Below are 17,590 nucleotides of genomic sequence, written 5' to 3'. Positions count from 1 at the left end.
TTATCACTACGTCACCTACTGATCATACTGGAGCATCCCTTTCTTTTCTTTAACTATTCTGGAGGTGGTGGCGTCACCATCCCTTGGGGGTGTTCAAGGAAAAGTTGGACCTGGCGCTTAGGGACATGGTTTAGTGGGTGGTATTGGTGGTAGGGTGATGGTTGGACCAGATGATCTCGAAGGTCTCTTCCAACCTTAATGATTCTATGATTCTGTGATTCTGTGTATAAAAATCAATTGCCATCTCTGTCCATTTTAAATGTCATTTTTGACAGTCTTACCCCAATTTTATCTTTCTATGTACTGTTGCCTGTTGTATTTGATTTATTTCTTTTTTCTTTTTATTTTTTTATTTTTCTTTTTTCCCTTCAGGTAGGCTAGTGCCACATCTGTGGGGCTCAGAGGCCCTTTACAGAGTGTTCTATGTTGGAGGATCCTCTTGACATCTGGTCTGCAGGTTGGTTGCCATCAGTTGCTCATGGAAGGCCTGATATAAAAGCTGTGGCCCTAACATGTTGCCCTGATTCTCTTTTTAATAACCATCTCTTCTGCACCAGGTGTCCAGGGTCCATCACCTCAGCAAGCAGCTCTATACAAGGGCTTTTCCTGCCACAGCCCTTCACCACTACACAATGGGACTACACAGTGACCTCACTGGTCATACTGCAGCAAGACAATACAAATCAGAGGAAGGTTTCAAAAAGAAGTGAAGCTCTGGGCAAGAGGTGAATGTATAGACATGTGAGGCAGTATCCCAGTGCTTGCTGTGGGACCAATCATCTGTTCTGTCTGGGCCTAAGGACTTCAAACTGGTGCTGACAGTGGCCTTCAGCCCAGCAACAGGCATAGAACAGGGTCCAGCTGCCGTGGGCTGCAGCTGTTGTGTAGCTGGGTCATAATGGTTTCTGGCTACTGTCGTTGTCTAGCTTTGGGATGATCAAGAAAAATATTTAATTCCAGATTGCTATCCTTATGCTCTGTATTGTGCACTTTTCTACAGACATCAAGAGTTCATTTCATTTCCCCTGCATTAATATAAAAGGTCTTAATGTAAAATTTATTGCGAGAAGAGCTATACCAGGCTTTAATTTTTTAATTTTGGTTTGCAATCCATACAGGAAGCTTAGCATGGTCATAATGTATTTAATTTCAAAATCATTGTCAGAAAAACAAAGCCAAAAATCCCATTAATTTTGAAAAGTGAACTACATCAGAATGAAGAAACTCCTTAAAGAAAAAAACTGCAAAGGACAGCCAAAAGGGGAAATCATGAAACATGAATTAATGAAAAACTTGCAAAAGGCAGAAAGAGAAATTTTTTTTTTTCCACCCAAACACACAAAGCCCAAGAAGTTTGCAAGAAGGAAACAAGAGTTTGTAGAGACAGATAATCAAGGTATGCAAAAAAGATTTAGGGAAGATGAAGCAGTACGGGAAACTACAAGCATTTTTCTGTACCAGTGTTTACTGTGGAGAAACTTGGGTCCATTTCCCAAGGGGTTCTGACATCTGTTTCAACAAAATAATTCACAGGAAGAAAATAAAAGTTACAAAATCAAGATTAAAAAATAACTTATCATTTATGAAATCAAGAACTTTAGAGTAGCTTAGGTATGAGGAAGCTTGATAATTTACTATAGCATGTACATCTTTTGCTTTAAACTGTTACTTCAGGAATGGAAGGGGCATATGTGATGCTGATTAAAAAAAATAAAAAAAATTCAAGGAGGATCAAAGAAAGTACCTGTTCCCATGTGAACTGGGCAAATACGAACAGAATAGAACATAGTTAGCAGACATGTAAATATATGTTTTATAAGGGAAAGCAATGTGGTTTTTGTAAGGAGAAGTCACACACAGAAAATTGAGAATGGATGAAGTGTGAGCAATCAGATAGACAAGAGTAACCTTGCTGCCAAAGCAGTTCCAAAAGGCTTTCTACAATGTTCCTTATTAAGGACCTATAAAACAGATGATAGTGCCACTGAGTAAAAGAGAAGGTCTTTAAATGGATGAATAATTGCTCAAAACAGAAAGAAAAAATGTAAGCTCATAGAGTCTTTTTTTTTTTCTCTCAGTTGAGGGAGGCTACTTGCAGAGACCTACAAAAGCATGTGCTAAACCTGTCCTCCTCAACATAGTAAAAAATGAGGTGGAAAGGTGGGTGAAGACAACAACATTTTTTTGGTATTATAAGGTTATTCAGGACAGGAAAGATGAGGACCTACTGGGAAGAGTTGCAGAACATAATATTTGGTAATAAAAAAGCAAGTGAAAAGAAATGTAAATAAATGTGATGTCTGGGGGGAAAAAATAACCTCAATGTTAATTATATATAAATCCTACCTTAACATACACAACCTGTCACCCAGGAATGAGGTCTTCAAATTATATATAGTGGATAACTGTAGAGAAATAGCTCTATGAAAATGTCAACTCAAAATGGAAAATATCATTACACCTCTCTGTAATTTCACAGTGTGCCCACATCTTGAACACTGTAAATACTTCTGGTCACTTCACCCTCACTCTCTCCCCTAGTCGAAAAGATACAGGAAGGTCACAAGAGTGATCAAAAGTATGAAATAGTTTCAATACAATGTTTAATTAAAAATCTTAAGAATCTTAAGACTAGAAAAAAAGACAAGGGAAGAGGGATGTAACAGTTCATAAAATTATCGAGCTTATGGAGGAGTTAAACAGGGACTGACTGTGCACTGTCTTTTTTAGACAGAGCAAGCAGCTATCAGATGAAATTAGAATGTGGCAATTTCAAAACAAAATAGAAATAAGTTTCAATGCAATTAAATTACTACAGAACATTTGTGGGGCTAAAAGTTGATTCTTGAAAAAGAATTGGAAGGAAAAAGCCATGAACTATTCAAAAAGGCTGTTGAATAGGGAGAATTATCTAGTTCAGTTAGTTCTGAGCTGCAAGTTTTTCTGGCCTGGCAGAATAGACTCAGGAAATAATTTTTATTTTTATTTTTTGCATAGGCATCTGCTGCTGGCTTATGTGAGAGACAGGATAACAGGCTAGTTTGAACTTCATCTTACCTGTTACAGAGATGAGTGGTCTATTTTATTCCCTACTTATATTTGTCTTCTATTAAGCAAACATTCTTATATATAATTCAATGATATGACATTCTAATGTCCCTATAAACAGAATTAACAACTGTTTAATTATGCCTCATGTAGTATTGAATATAGTTTTCTTTGTAGTCAAGTTTATGTAAGTTATTAAGACATGCAAATGTACCTCGATTTTCACGATACTGATGGAGCTACTGTACCCAAATAATAGCAACATTTTGTTTTTTGAGTGGTGTGTTGTAAAAGTATTATATTGTTATTAATAATTAGCTTTTGCTGTGCTGAGCTATAGCTTAAGACTGTTCAGGTTTGAGGAGGCGGGACATTTCGAAACCTTTCTTTGTTTTAAGGATTGCACCAGCCCCACAAGTAAAAATTCAGTAATCAAGTGGAACGTGATATATGGGTTATATCCGTGTAGCCAAGCTGATCACCCTGTTTTGCTTGAGGCTCAAAGTTGTCTGATTATCCACTTTGCATATAGGGTAAGCTCCAACCTCAGCTGAAAGTACTTTTGGCAGAGAAGCCTAGGCATGAATGAGAGAAGTTTATGCAAGGCTTAGCACCTGACCTGCAGTAAGGACATGGAAGCAGTCTGCACCAGCTTTGCTGAGGGCCACAGAGCACTTTCCACTGTGGATTTGAAAGATGAGCCAGTCCCTGAGACCCCTTCTTTTCTACCCTTATATCTCCTCTGAGTGTCAGAGCAAGGAGTGTAAAGTCAACAGAGCCAACCAGGCAGGCACTTTCTTCTGGATGGTTTGCCAAGAGCACTGTAACTGCCCTTTGCACTTCCAGCACCGAGATCTGTTTCCGAGCACATATCATATTTCACATGACACATGAATTAATCTTCACCGTGTTCCTATGAAGTAGGTAAACACTGTCCTTAAATAAATAATAATAATGGTAAAGACAACACCCAGTTTATGAGAAGCCAGAAGGCAGGCAATAGCAGGAAGGCTTTTGAAAGCAGGCTGGAGCTGGGGTCAGAATTCAGGAATTCTTTTCATTCCTGGTATTGCATTGAGGTCATCTCATTCTTTGATGTAGCCTAGAAAATGAAATGAGCTATTAAAATCTGGATATGTTTCCACATTAAATTAGAAACATTTACAAGTCCAGCATTGCACATAAAACTTAGCATTTCTCATGATAAAACAGTAACTAGATTTTGTTTCTAGTATATTCTGGATTGCATGACTTGTGGTCTCCCTTTCTCTGTTTGTCTTGCACTTTACTTCGTTACATAATTGTTACATCTACTTAAAGGTCAGCCAAAGTAAAATTATATTTTGTTGGAGGTGAGATGTAAACAAATGTTTGATCTTGCCCTGCCATTTTTCTCAGGCCTTCTGAAGAGCTGGGTTACGATGTGCCAGTATTCATAAAAGGAGATTATATTTTTGAATCTGTATTGTATTATTCATAAATATTTCAAGGTACCTGCAAACCAAGGTTAATAGCTATCGTGTCTCAGGAAACTAAAAAGGCAGCTCTTGTGCACTCACTGAGATCTGTACAATAAAACCATATTTCTGTGCAACTGGACACATGAATATGTTCTATATTTATTTACAATGCCCATTTTCTTCACTGCTTCTCCATCCTAGTTTGAAAATAATTAAGGTAAGGTAAGCAAACAAGGAATTTTCGCAAACATTTTTTCACTAAATCTAAACTCTAAACAAATATAAATTATTGAATGCTTTGTGTTAAGAACTTAAGCATTTGTTCACTGAATTTTTACTTGAAACACAGGCTGTGCATATAGATGTAGATGTTTTTTGCATTTACATAGGGCTGATATTATTAAGAATATCCACATGAAAGAAGGTTACAAGGATGATCCCTGCAAGAGGTTGAATGAGCATATATTATAATACAGAGTACTTTTTGCTGTAGCTGACTGACACATTTAGAAAAGCTGATACTTTGATGAGAAGATCAACAGCACAATATTTTCCCAGCATCTTCTCTAGAGTCTTAGTGCAAACTAACATAAGGATGCAACGTATGTGTCAAGATAAATAAACACACATTAAACCAGACGTTCATTTTCCTCAAACTAAGCTCTGAAACCATATGCAATAAAATACTGGGAAAATGTAGAAATGCCAACTTTATAGCAACAGTCACATTTCAGATAAAGAAAACCTTTTATATGAAGTTGTATCCACAGTACCTAGCATAAAATATTAATAGTTCCAGCTATATCACTTTATAAATTGGAAGGAAGTGTTAGAAGAGAATCATTTGATTAAAAAAATCCTGCTGTTCAACAAATATATACTATTTGTAATTAAAAATGTTTATCTGTCAGCTGCTACATAAGAATATTTGTGCAATATGTTTGATGATTTTCTTCAGGTGTATGATTGGAGCTTAATATAAAGTAGCCTCATATAAAATTGCAAAGGATTATTGTTGAGATTGTATACAGAGGGATTAAATGACCATATTTTTAATAACTTAATTAACCTAACATAGTCTTCCTTTTTTTTTTTTTTTTTTTTTTTTTTCCAGTGTAAGACGAACTCTAGTTAAATGTTGTATTCATTTGTCCTCTTTTCTTAAAATAGCCTGGGAGGAACTGAGCAGCATTGTACTTCCCCTCTATACATGCTGGAGGTCAGGCATTTTTGTTTCACACAAGGCACCTCTGCTTTACATCGCATCTCTCCTGTACAAGGTCCAGAAGAGGCAGCAGGCTGCTTTTGACAATGTGAACCTTGCTGTCTTCAGTGTGAAAAGGGACCTGGTTGTGGTCAGATGCGGGCAGCAAGCTGGCGTTTAGAAAATAGTTCCCAACTAATGGATAAAGTATTTTTAAGCATGCTGGAATGGTTCCACAGCCAAGCTGTTATAAATGAATAGGTCTTTTGTTGGGAGCCTTGATCTCTTCCCTCCTTCCTCCCTTCCTCCCTCCCCCTCCCCTTTGTCAGGATGAGTCAATATCCTTCTAATTGGGTATCCTTTCTGGACTTTTTTCCAGGTTTTAGGCATTAAGAAAGTTCAAATCCTTAAACACATAGCCTTGGTGCCCAGAAACCATTTTTCCTTTAACAGATTTATTGCTTCAAGAGGTATTCATTTCAGAAGGCTCAACAGTATTGTTATGGGGTTTTTTGCTGTGCACAGAAAATGTAAAAGGCACTCAGTTGTACTTCAGTGAAATGGCATTATCATCCCAAGAATGAACAAACTGATTTGTTATGTCCTTAACAAGAAGCCAGTCAACTTCTAAATACTGTTGTCAGATTGTTCTGAAACTGTAGCCCAGAATGCTTTCACAGATAACTATTCTGCTGTTGCAGTGGCAGCTTTTATTTTGTCATCACATCTTTTCTAACTCTTTGAGAAAAGTGAAAGGGGGTAAAGTGATCTCTGTCAATAATGCTGCAGGTGAGACAGACCAAAATTGAACACCAAAAGTCAGAAAAAAATGAAAATCCAACGATGGTGCCTTCTAATGGAGCCTTCTGACATCATAGAATCATGAATCATAGAATGGTTTGGGTTGGAAGGGACCTTAAAGACCACCCAGTTCGAACCCCCTGCCATGGGCCGGGACACCTTCCACCAGACCAGGTTGCTCAAAGCCCCATCCTCAAAGCTTTAAACACTTCCAGGGATGGAGCATCCACAGTTTCTCTAGGCAAATCATCCTGTGGAAGATGGCTGCCAGGTATATTTGCTAATTTCCTAGATTCTCGTCTTAAGATTTTTAACAAATAAGTACTGTTTGGAATTAATTGGTACCTTCCAACCAAAGATCTGAGGTGAAAAGCATAAATACAGCCTTCATGGGAAGTAAATCCTGCCATCCTTACTTCATAGACAACAAAAAGATGGCATGCAAATATTATTTTGCTTGCCAAGACAGTGAAAGTTTGTGGTAGATTTTACAAGTTTTTTTTGAGGTTTCCTGCACTAAAAAAAAAAAAAAAAAAGCAATGGTAGATTCAGGATAAATTGTGTTTAAAGAAACACAGCTGGGACTCAGAATTTAGGTGCACTGAGACCATATTCATTCTGAGGCTTCAGCAATTTCTATAGAAATAAATTAAATTCCTCATCACATTAGAGTGAGGTTTTATACATTTGCTTGTGAAGATCAGAATGTAATGCTTGAACTGTATAAACTACGTATGCATTGGGACGATCTCTTGAATAGATAAAGTCTGATGTCTGGGGTAAAGGAAAAGCAGCTCATTGCAAATTAGTGTAAGAACTCATTGCATGTAGCTGTGAAGGAATTATTCCACACTTTTATTACTGACTTCTACTTTTGACTGAAATACCTGGTGTTGACTACTCTCTAAGAGAGCAGACTGCTCTAGGAGAGTCTCTGGAGTGACTCAACATGGCAATTCATTGCTTCTGCCCTCTCACTGCATGGGAAGTTACAGAACATCTGTAAGCAAAGGTAAATGAAAAGTAAATTTGTGTTCCTCTGCTTCTCTGCCTATTTCCTCTCCTTCCTGAAATTGCCTAGGGAGAAAAAAATTAAGCACCTACCAGCTATAAATAAAAGAACTCATGTATTTTACTTTGCAGTTGTAGTCCTCCTCCAGTTTTTCCCAGGATGCTGTTAAAAAAGTGCCTGTTAGGTATGTTCAGCAGCTCAGATTTCCTCCCTTTTATCCATGCAGATCATTGCTAGTTGATATAAGATGAGAAAGGCAGAAAACTGAAGGCAAAAAAAATGGGCAAATGAGGTCTTCTTTTCTTTTTCTGCCTAATGGTCAGTGAGAAGTACCAATATTTTATATTTCTTTTCTGACTAGCAGTTAAGGAAATGCCATTTTATCCCTGGAAGAAATGTCACCTGCTTTCTGTGTAGTCTACTTGGACAGACCCTCCAAACCTGCCTGCCTGACTCTCCAGCATCTTCCTTCCACTTTTTTATTCATTTCCACTGGGGGTAAATGAATTTCCACCTTTTTATTCATTTCAAAGGGGGTTGAATTTTTTGCTGCTTTAAACAGAGGTGTATAAGGTCAGAAGAACAGGAAAAGGAAAATCTTGAGCAGAAGTGTCACCATGAGCATACAGATTGGTACCACAGTTCTGGAAGCCATCATATTACAGTTTTAGTAGTTCAGCTGCAGAAGACGTTGCTTGTTTTTTGCAAGAGTACAACTGAAGCCTTCTTTTTCTAAAAAACAAAACAAAACAAACAAACAAAAAACAACAACAACCATGAAATAACCAAACATGGCTGTTTTGTGGATAGCAGACTACTGTATAGGCTCTGTGAATGATTTTAGTCTCTTGGTATTCACTGTCTAAATAAATATGGATTGGTATCCCTGCATTGGCCTTTTACTTGTGACTCACAGCATTAACTAACAAAATTAAAAAAATAAAAAATTAAAAAAATCCCCTAAGCCCTCAACTCCAACTTCCTCTCCAAGCTCTTATGAAGGTTTTCCAGCAGAACCTCCCTTCTCCTAATTCCACGGTGGCCTCTTCCTATGGCGTCATTCCTTACTTCATTCGTATTTTTGGACGTATAACTGAAACAGGCTCATTCCCGGGAGACCGGAGAATTGCAGCCTCTTTGGACTTGCTTCCAACATGTGCTAACAGGCCGTTTTGGCAGATGATAATTGTTACTCATTTACAGTAGCAATTTGAAAATGAATCATAAATCCTGACTCAAATCACATATATTCTCACTTCAATCTCAGCCCTCAATTTCTACACAGGTAACTCCCTCATACAATTATTTGCCTTTAGCCCTGCTCTTAGGGAGATAATCATATTCCTTCTGAATCCTATACATACTTTACCTATACTGTGTCCTTCATGGGACACAAGTGGGGGCTTTCAACTGCAGTTGCATCACAGCATTTCAGAGTTTCATTTGCCCAGCAAAATCTGTCTTTTTAATGTTGTTTGTTGAATGTCCTTCTCTTACTGGCTGATGGGAAAAGTGGCTGGAATATTCTAGCAATAAATAGCTCCTGTGGTTATCAGATGCCTTGGCTCCATTTGACCATTTAATCATCCTCAAAAGCCATAAATTGCCTCATATACTCCTCCACTATGAACATTGTCTCTTAATCAAACTGGATTAATAAGTTTAAGAAATATTACCCATTTATAGGTGAATTTTGACGGGTCATGAGAATAATGAACCAGATGTACAGGAGATGTAAAGAGCAATATAAGTTGCAAGCCCATAACTTAGATCTTATATAACATGCACAGAACAGAAATATATGATATTAGCAGAAAAGGCTACCAATAGGTTCATGCTCATTTACATTAGACATGATGATATATTTGTTTACATTCTGCATTAAAGTGTTTACATTATTTCTTGTCCCTAACGGTGTCAAGAACAAGTTTAGACCTGTTGACAGGGCTATTTTTCAATACTGCCTGATACTCAGTAGTACCAAGATTTTTACTTGGAAGGGATTTTGTATTCTAAATCTGAACTGAATGTTTGCTCTTGAAACTCTTCATGTATTCATTCTTAGTACTGTGAAGGAGATTGTTTAAATGGATGCTTTGTTGACTTTTTTGAAGTTTAAATTTATGTATCAATTACCATATGTGTGTAATTTAACCATATTTAAAGAAAATAACCCAAATACTAGGTGCTGTAAGCATTCTTGTTGATAGCTATCCATAAAAGTCTACTGTACACACCTTACCACTGCTCACAAACTGTATTAGAAATTAAAGTTTTTAACTGCTCAGCTATCCCAAAGTACTAAAATTCAACTATGTGGGCTATCACAAAGTACAATATAAGCAAGCCACGTCTGTGTGAGGCAGCACAGAGTGCATGTGTTTTTGTGTTTTGAGTCATAAAGTTGTAAAGAAATTACTTTATGGTAGGATCCTCTCAGTCCCAGTTCAAGTCCCAAATACTGTCTGTGATAATCTGAATATAATACTGACTTCGTTAGCAGTTGGAAATAAAAATCTGGAGTTTGCTAGATGATTGCAGGTGTAGCCTGTGCTTTGTGAAAATAAGTGAGATATCACAAACTGAACGAGTTCAAATCTTTCCTGATTTTGCAGAGAGTAGAGCACAGGTGACAATAGTACAACTTTTCCAATCTTAATAGAGCTATATCCCCTTTAATTGATTGAGTTATATTCCCAATCTGCCAAATTGCACATGGCATGAAGAAAGCTGATTCTCTCCCAACAGTGTTATTTTATGAGATTGGCTGTGGATTTATAAACAGCCAGAGTGTTTTAAGATGAAGGCAAAGTCTGAAGACTGAAAGGAAGAGTTAAGTAGAAAGAACCTAGTCATAAATTAATGAGACTAAATATTCTTCATACATTAAAAAATAAATTGTAGTATTGATTAATGCAGTGAGCAGCCCAATTCCATCCCATTGCTATCATATTATTGTCACTTCAACCTGAACTTGCAATTTTCACAAGTTTCAGCATTTATCTTTGGAACTGTCACCTGTCATGCTTAATGAAACTAAGTGACAATTGTATTTCTTTCAGTACATTAATATAATTAGGGTTTTTTGAAACCCACTTCAGGGTTAAAATAAATCATAGAACTTCATTATCTATTGCAAGATAAGAAATCCAGCTTTCTGCTTTTTTTTTTCTTAAGTACTGTAGGTTTGCCTTACAGTTACTTTGTCTTCTTTAATAAATATTGATTAGGATTAAATACTTTATAATATATCTTTTTCTATTCATGTGTTCTAGGCATCCACCTTCACAAATGAGGATAAATGTATAATCTCATGGTCTACTGTAGCATATCCTTTACGCATGCACAGTATGAGTGTAGTTAACTACGGGCGTCTAGACAGATACTTAGACAAACATTAATGTATATGTACAGAATTCTGTTGTGTATTTCTAAAACCTTCACCTTCTTTTACCAAATTGCTGAACAGTATATTTCTTGGCAAAGCACGTTAATACACTATTTTGCAGATTGCTGTAACCATGGGCCAAGATTATGATTTCTTTTGCATCAGAGTGAGGCCAGAGTCACTGCACTGTTCATAAGTTCTCTCATTTATGTCGAGTAGACAAGACAAAATGTCTTCTGCTTTATTTTTAAAAGTCTCTTTTGTCACAGGAGCTGGTCAGTATTATTCACCACTTCTCATTCCATAGCTAATCTCATATAATAGAATAATTTAAAGTGTGACCAGATATTAGAAGCTGTGGTTATCATCCAAGAAGGACTTTTTTGATATTATAAAGGGAAAAAATACATATATTTGTGTTTCTCCTTACTCTTTCCAGCTTCAGTTTTATAAAAGGAAAATTGATGGCTGATAACTAAGATACTTCTGAAGATTTAGTTCTTCTGTACTAATTCCTCATATAAGTAGATTTAAGTACTACAGTAATGACTTGCAATAATTTGTGTATGTTCTCACAAATTATTTAAAATGTGGAGGGTATTTTATTATTACATATATATATAATTCTCAGTGTATTTGATTCTATTATAATGGCTGGCAGAAGGAGGTACTTATTGAACATAGGACTTGACACATTTCTGGGTTGAAGTAACTTTCTTTGCTACCTAGTTTTACTCTCATTTTAGTCAATGACTAAACAAGGGCTTTGGGAAGGAAAGCATCAGGCATTCATTTCTAACCTAGGAATATGTTTTGGAACTCCAAGCTGCTGACAACTAGGAGAGAGTTCCTATTGGTTTGAGTATTCCATTACAGAAATTTCCAGATGTAAATTGTATTTTTCCCTTAAGAAAATGACACCTAGGTGTTTTGAGAGAGCACTTCAAAACCCTCTTTCTAAATTTTGTATGGCTCTTTTTCAAAATTATCTAAAAATGGTAATATGAGGAGGCAAGACACAATTCTGCTCAGCAGCAGTTATTGTTTTGGAGTGCATGTGCAGGGTGACCATAGGATGAGTTGCTCCCATTCACAGCCCCAGAGCAGACTGGTGCTGATGTAGGGGGAAAATGGAGTGGGCTGCAAAGATTTATATTTCCTCCTCAAGTGACAGAGAGAATAGCTGAGAAAAAAATGGCAGTAGCATTTGTGAAAAAAATATATCCCTTGAATTACTCCTTAATTATATTTACAATGTAAATTAATTAAAATTATATTAAGTATATATTTTAAAGTATATTTTTTAGCCTGCAAAATAGGTGTCAAATATTCTTCAAGCTCACAATAAATGTGTGCTTGAAAGTTTAAATAGTCTGTGAAAATGATTGGATCAAGCTCAGTATAGGCCTAGTAATATTGAATTTTGAAATCTGTTTTTTAATTGTTTTCTTTTTCTTATTTTACTAAAACAACAAAACTGGGCAAAAATTAGGGTACTAATCTGAGTTCCAGGACTGGAAACCAGTGGTCCTTCAGTGAATGATGCCATGTTGTCATTGCTTAAATTTTACTTGGCTGTAGAGCACAGTTATCAGAACTTTACTTTTATTAACATATTTTTTGTTGCTTGTTGATGATCATGGTAATTTGCAAACTGCTGGCATTTATATCTTGAAACATTCTCTGAGACAGAGCAGCTAACATGTTAGAATTATAAAATAACTGAGTACATCTTACTTTTATTTACAGTCATAAAAGAAAAAAAAACAGCTTAGACCTCAAGATAACTGCTTGTATAAGTTTACTACAGCCTGTTTATAGCTCTTACATGTAAAACAATGTTAAATAAAATTATACTTTAACATTACGACTTTTATAGCATTTTCATTAATACTTTAAAACAGTTGAAATAAAACACAGGAAAAGGAAAAGAGAAATGAAGGAATTTGTACACCGTAATAGCCTCCCTCGCTAAACTAAAATGTAACCATTTCTTTTAAAGAAAAACACTAAAATTCCACTGATTTTATGTACACACACCCTTACACACTCTCTGATATGTGATAGATATTACAGATTATAATGGGAAATGTAATCATGCCCATCATTCACTGGGCAGGACCGCATCCCCATAAATGTGATCCAAAAGTACCAGCTATATGGGGGACTCTTTGAATCTAATTTGTGTTTTCTGATTTTATTAATATTTTAGCTGAGGTGTTATTATATTCATCTGCAGGTGCATAAATATCTTGTTCTTGTATGGTTGGCAGTTTATACTTGCCATTAATTGCCAAAATGCTTATCTGAACACTTTCTGGAGCTAATGTCTCTGCAGTAATATCAAACCTATAAAATACCTCTCAGTACTTCTTATTGAAGTAATATAACTGTATTTAAAAACTATTATTTGTTAGTATGGTCACAGTGAAGTCCTTGAAATGATGTAGATAGTTTCATCTTGAGTCTTTCTGGTTATTCCAGCTAGTGTATAGGAAGATGAAAGGAATTAGGCAAAAGCCAAGTCTTCCCTAGCTTTTCTTTTGCTTCCTGGGCACCTCCACCCCCCACCCCATGAGCACAGGAACAGAATTATATCAGACCTGGACCCAAGGTTTGCAGTACTTTCATTTAGATAAGGAAGAGAGCAAGAAACTGAGGCAGAAGGCTTTTACTTTACTTCCCTGTTTTAGGCAATTAAGAGTGCCTTTTTCCATCTTTACTTACATGGGTTGTCGGGATGTTCATCTATCAATGTAGGGAAAAAAAAGTAAAAGTTTTTTTAGGCAAAATATGCAAACACACACACACACACACAAATCAGGATAGTTAAAAACACCACTGGAACAGACTGAGGTTCATTATTATATACTTGTTTTTTCCTGTGAACAGTGTTTTACACGTACTATCCAAATAAGCATTTGACTTATTTGGATAAGCATCTTCTTTGCTTATTTGACTTATTTAGATAAGCATCAAATGGACCTTAGTCCGGTAACTTATATGGATGCCAAAAAGAAAAATCAGGAGCATATATTCATGCAATTAAAAAATAATAATAATAATAAAAAAATAAATCTTCATTATAATTAGCAGATACAACAAGGAGTGGAAAAGAAAGGCCCTGTGAAATATCTTCCTTTAAGAAAGACATAACTCATAGAATTGTGGTAGTACTGGATTATTTTTTTTTTCTTTTCAAGTTGTAAAGACCTGGGTGAGAAATAACTGCAAGGTGGCACAGCTGTGAGTGAGAAGAGTAACTTCTTGCAAGTAGAGCAACTACTTTTATCAAAGATTTGATTGTGCTTTCAGTATTATGGACTCATAATATACAAATGAATTCTGCTGTTAATACACATTCACAGCATACATGCTAGAGGTTCCAAAGGAGCTGTTATAAGATATGCTCTGAACATGTATTAGGAATAATACGCAATATGTAACTAAGAGCGTTCTATATTAAGAAACTATAACACAAAATGCACAGTATTCTTAATGCCCATTCATAGTGTAATGACAGCTCAAAAGCAGCATCTGTACTGTGCATTATGAACTCATATTGAAGATGCACAAATTTAACAAAATATCTATAGAAATCTGGATGTGATTCCATGATATCACATAGAAAAATATCATACAGTATTCTGTTCCACTGCATTATTTATTATATGTGTAAAGTATGCTTGATTTAATGTTTTTAATTTTATTTTATTTGGGAATGATTGAGTAGCTATTCATTTTATATAGAAACATTTTTATTTTTGTGGAATTCTAGACATAGTATTTTTGCAAACTTCATTTGATATTGGCAATTAGTTTGATACTGCTGAGAAAAGGCAATGTCACAAATACCCACAATTGTTAAGAATGTGCATAAAATACTAATGTAGAATGTCAGATCCAGATACTGCTTTGGTTGCAGAAGCAAAAGGAGCCTTGCTAACTCCAATAACCAAAAGCAACAGAAATATTTGCCTTGGTTTTCTTTTAAATACAGCCTCTGGTATTATTATGACTGTGGTTCAGGCAAGATAATGAACTTTATTCTAAATTTAAAATAAATTTACTAAGTATATATTTCATGTTGCAATATTTTATATTCAGCTAGCCATAATTGTTAATCAATATTCACTTAAACTTCCTGTACCATTAACACAAGAGATGCTGTTGTCCATTTCTTCTCTTTGCTGAGATGATCTTTAATGTCAAAAGAAATTCCAAATAACCTTGAATGCACTAAAATGTCTGAATAACCTTTGAAGTGTTTAAAACACTCACTTCTGCTGAATTTCAAGTTTATTCTGAAGACTTAAATAAGTTTTTTATTAAGGTGTAAGATTAAATGCAGAGTGAAAAGCTGAGTAACTGAAAAAAATATATGCAAATAAATTGACTTAATAATAACAATCCAGCACACTTAGTTGTATATTGAATATTTCTTCCTGAGTTATATGTAGGAATGTAATGAATTACTAGCTGACATTTTGTTGTGATGAAACGTCATTTTGCATGCCTCAATATATGATCTGTTACTTTTTCAGGTGAGATCTATTACCTGCCTGAGTGAGCTACTTGCTTGAGCTTGCTAAGCAATAGCTGAAACTGCCATAAACTATGCCATGTGATGTGTTTCGCCCTAAGTAGGATAAAGCTTGTTGAGCTGAACTCATCTTTCATGTGACTCCTTTGGCTTCATTGGAGTTACATCAGAAATAATTCTTCTTAGAATATTTTACATTGTTTCACTTTATAATTTATCAGTTTTAATGAAATCTTCACTGTCTTAAAATATTTCACAGAAAATAGTTCACTATAAACAGAAAACTAAAACAGAAAAAATAATGTTTCATATTTTAAATTCAGATTTACATTAGGTTTAATACTCAAATGCCAATTTGAGCTAGTGCAAAGCAGCCATTAAGCCTCATATTCCCTCTTCACTGCAGAGTCCATCCCATGGCAGAAAAACACCAGACTTGGACAAGAATCATTTACAGTATATAGACTTCTTTCTCTAAAGGGCAATGTGCAGGATTACTGGAAAAAATTGCTTCTCTGCATTTCTGAACTCCATTTCTGGAGTCTGCATCTGCATGCCTCTGATTTCATTTCGGTATCCTACTGTTTGTCTCTCTGTGCTCTTTGGAGCTGGATTTCCTTTGAGCGGAAGGGATTGGTTGCCCTGCTATGACCAGCTTGTGTCTAAGGCATTTTTTTTACAAATGTTTTGAGATCCCCTTCACATTCATCCCCAGATCTGCCCTTATGGTCTAGAAGAGCACACCTGAATGTGTGAATGCTATGATCTAGCAATGGAAGAGTATATTGCAATACGTGTGTGCAAAGCCTATAACTTGGTTGCTGTAGTAAGATACAACATACCTCATATTTATAACCTACTTGTAGAACAGACGATGTTACAGTCTTTACTGCCCACTTCCTGAAAAAATTCGGTAACATTTTAGAATGATAAATATTTTAAAGGAAAAGAATAAAACAATTATTTTAGATTAGCTGTGCTGGGATGTCAGTAATATGCTGTATTATGCCAATGAACTTTGCCTATCTGTGGTATCTCATTAACAGTGACCACATCTGGATTTATCTTTTTACAATAATCACAGTTTCTGGTTTTTAATGTACAGTGTGTCGCACGATATTTTAATATGTTATTTCAATGAATCACACTTTTTTTTTTTTTTATACTAGATTCCCTTATCTTGTTTTATCTGATCTTGCTTGGGGTTATCTCACACTATCATCAATTGCAATATGGCAACATCAGCTGAAGTTTCTCTTCCATTGATTTAGTTGTTTTAAACTGTACATAGGCATCTACATCATTGAACCTTGGCAGGCTGAACTCATCCCATCATCTTTTTGAAGAAGATAAACTAAACACCATGAAGGTTACCATGTGTGTTTCACAGATAAGGTTCAAAAAACACCACCCCTAAAAAAAAAAAAAAAAAAGGAAAAAAAAGGATGGTATCTGTTCGATATGTATTATCCAATGAAAGGTTTTGAAGGCAGGGTGTGGTTGGCTAACTTATTGCTCCTCCCACTCTTCTGTGCTGTGCTTCCAGTTTCAGAGGGAAAAACACAAGCTTGTCCGTTGGGTATGAGTCATAACCTCTCTTCTGCTACTGACTCACTTGGGAGTTTGAGGTAAGTCCTACCTTATGTCTCAATTGCTCTGCCCCCTGGGCAGCGAGGAGAGAAGGAGCTGTTGTATACTGGAGCTATGGAAAGTTATGCAATGTTTTTTTAGATGAGAAGCGTAGGTATTGATATCCATATTATTATTATGCAATACAATAACAAGTTTGTGTACCCCAAATGGAATTTTTACTTGCCTTCTTCCAGACATAGCATATATTTTTTCCATTTTATCATTAAAAGGTTTAAAGAAATATTATGTTGTACCAAAGAACGTCTCAGGTTACTGAAATGCTTAAAAATGATTGTATTTCTCAGAGGAAAATACATAACATGTCTTATTAGTTGTATCACACTTATCTTTAGCACCAGCGTTAACCAGTAATAAAGCTGTACAGTGATGGCTTTTGAAATTAGGGGATGCCCCAAAGTGTGTGGTGTTGTATATGAATTGGCTCCTACTCAGGTATTTACACTCTATACCGGTTGTTTTGCAAGCAGTGCAGGGAAACGTT

The sequence above is a fragment of the Cygnus atratus genome, chromosome 1, assembly GCF_013377495.2.
Source record: "Cygnus atratus isolate AKBS03 ecotype Queensland, Australia chromosome 1, CAtr_DNAZoo_HiC_assembly, whole genome shotgun sequence".
In the NCBI taxonomy this organism is placed as follows: Eukaryota; Metazoa; Chordata; class Aves; order Anseriformes; family Anatidae; genus Cygnus; species Cygnus atratus.
This window is presented reverse-complemented; position numbering follows the sequence as displayed.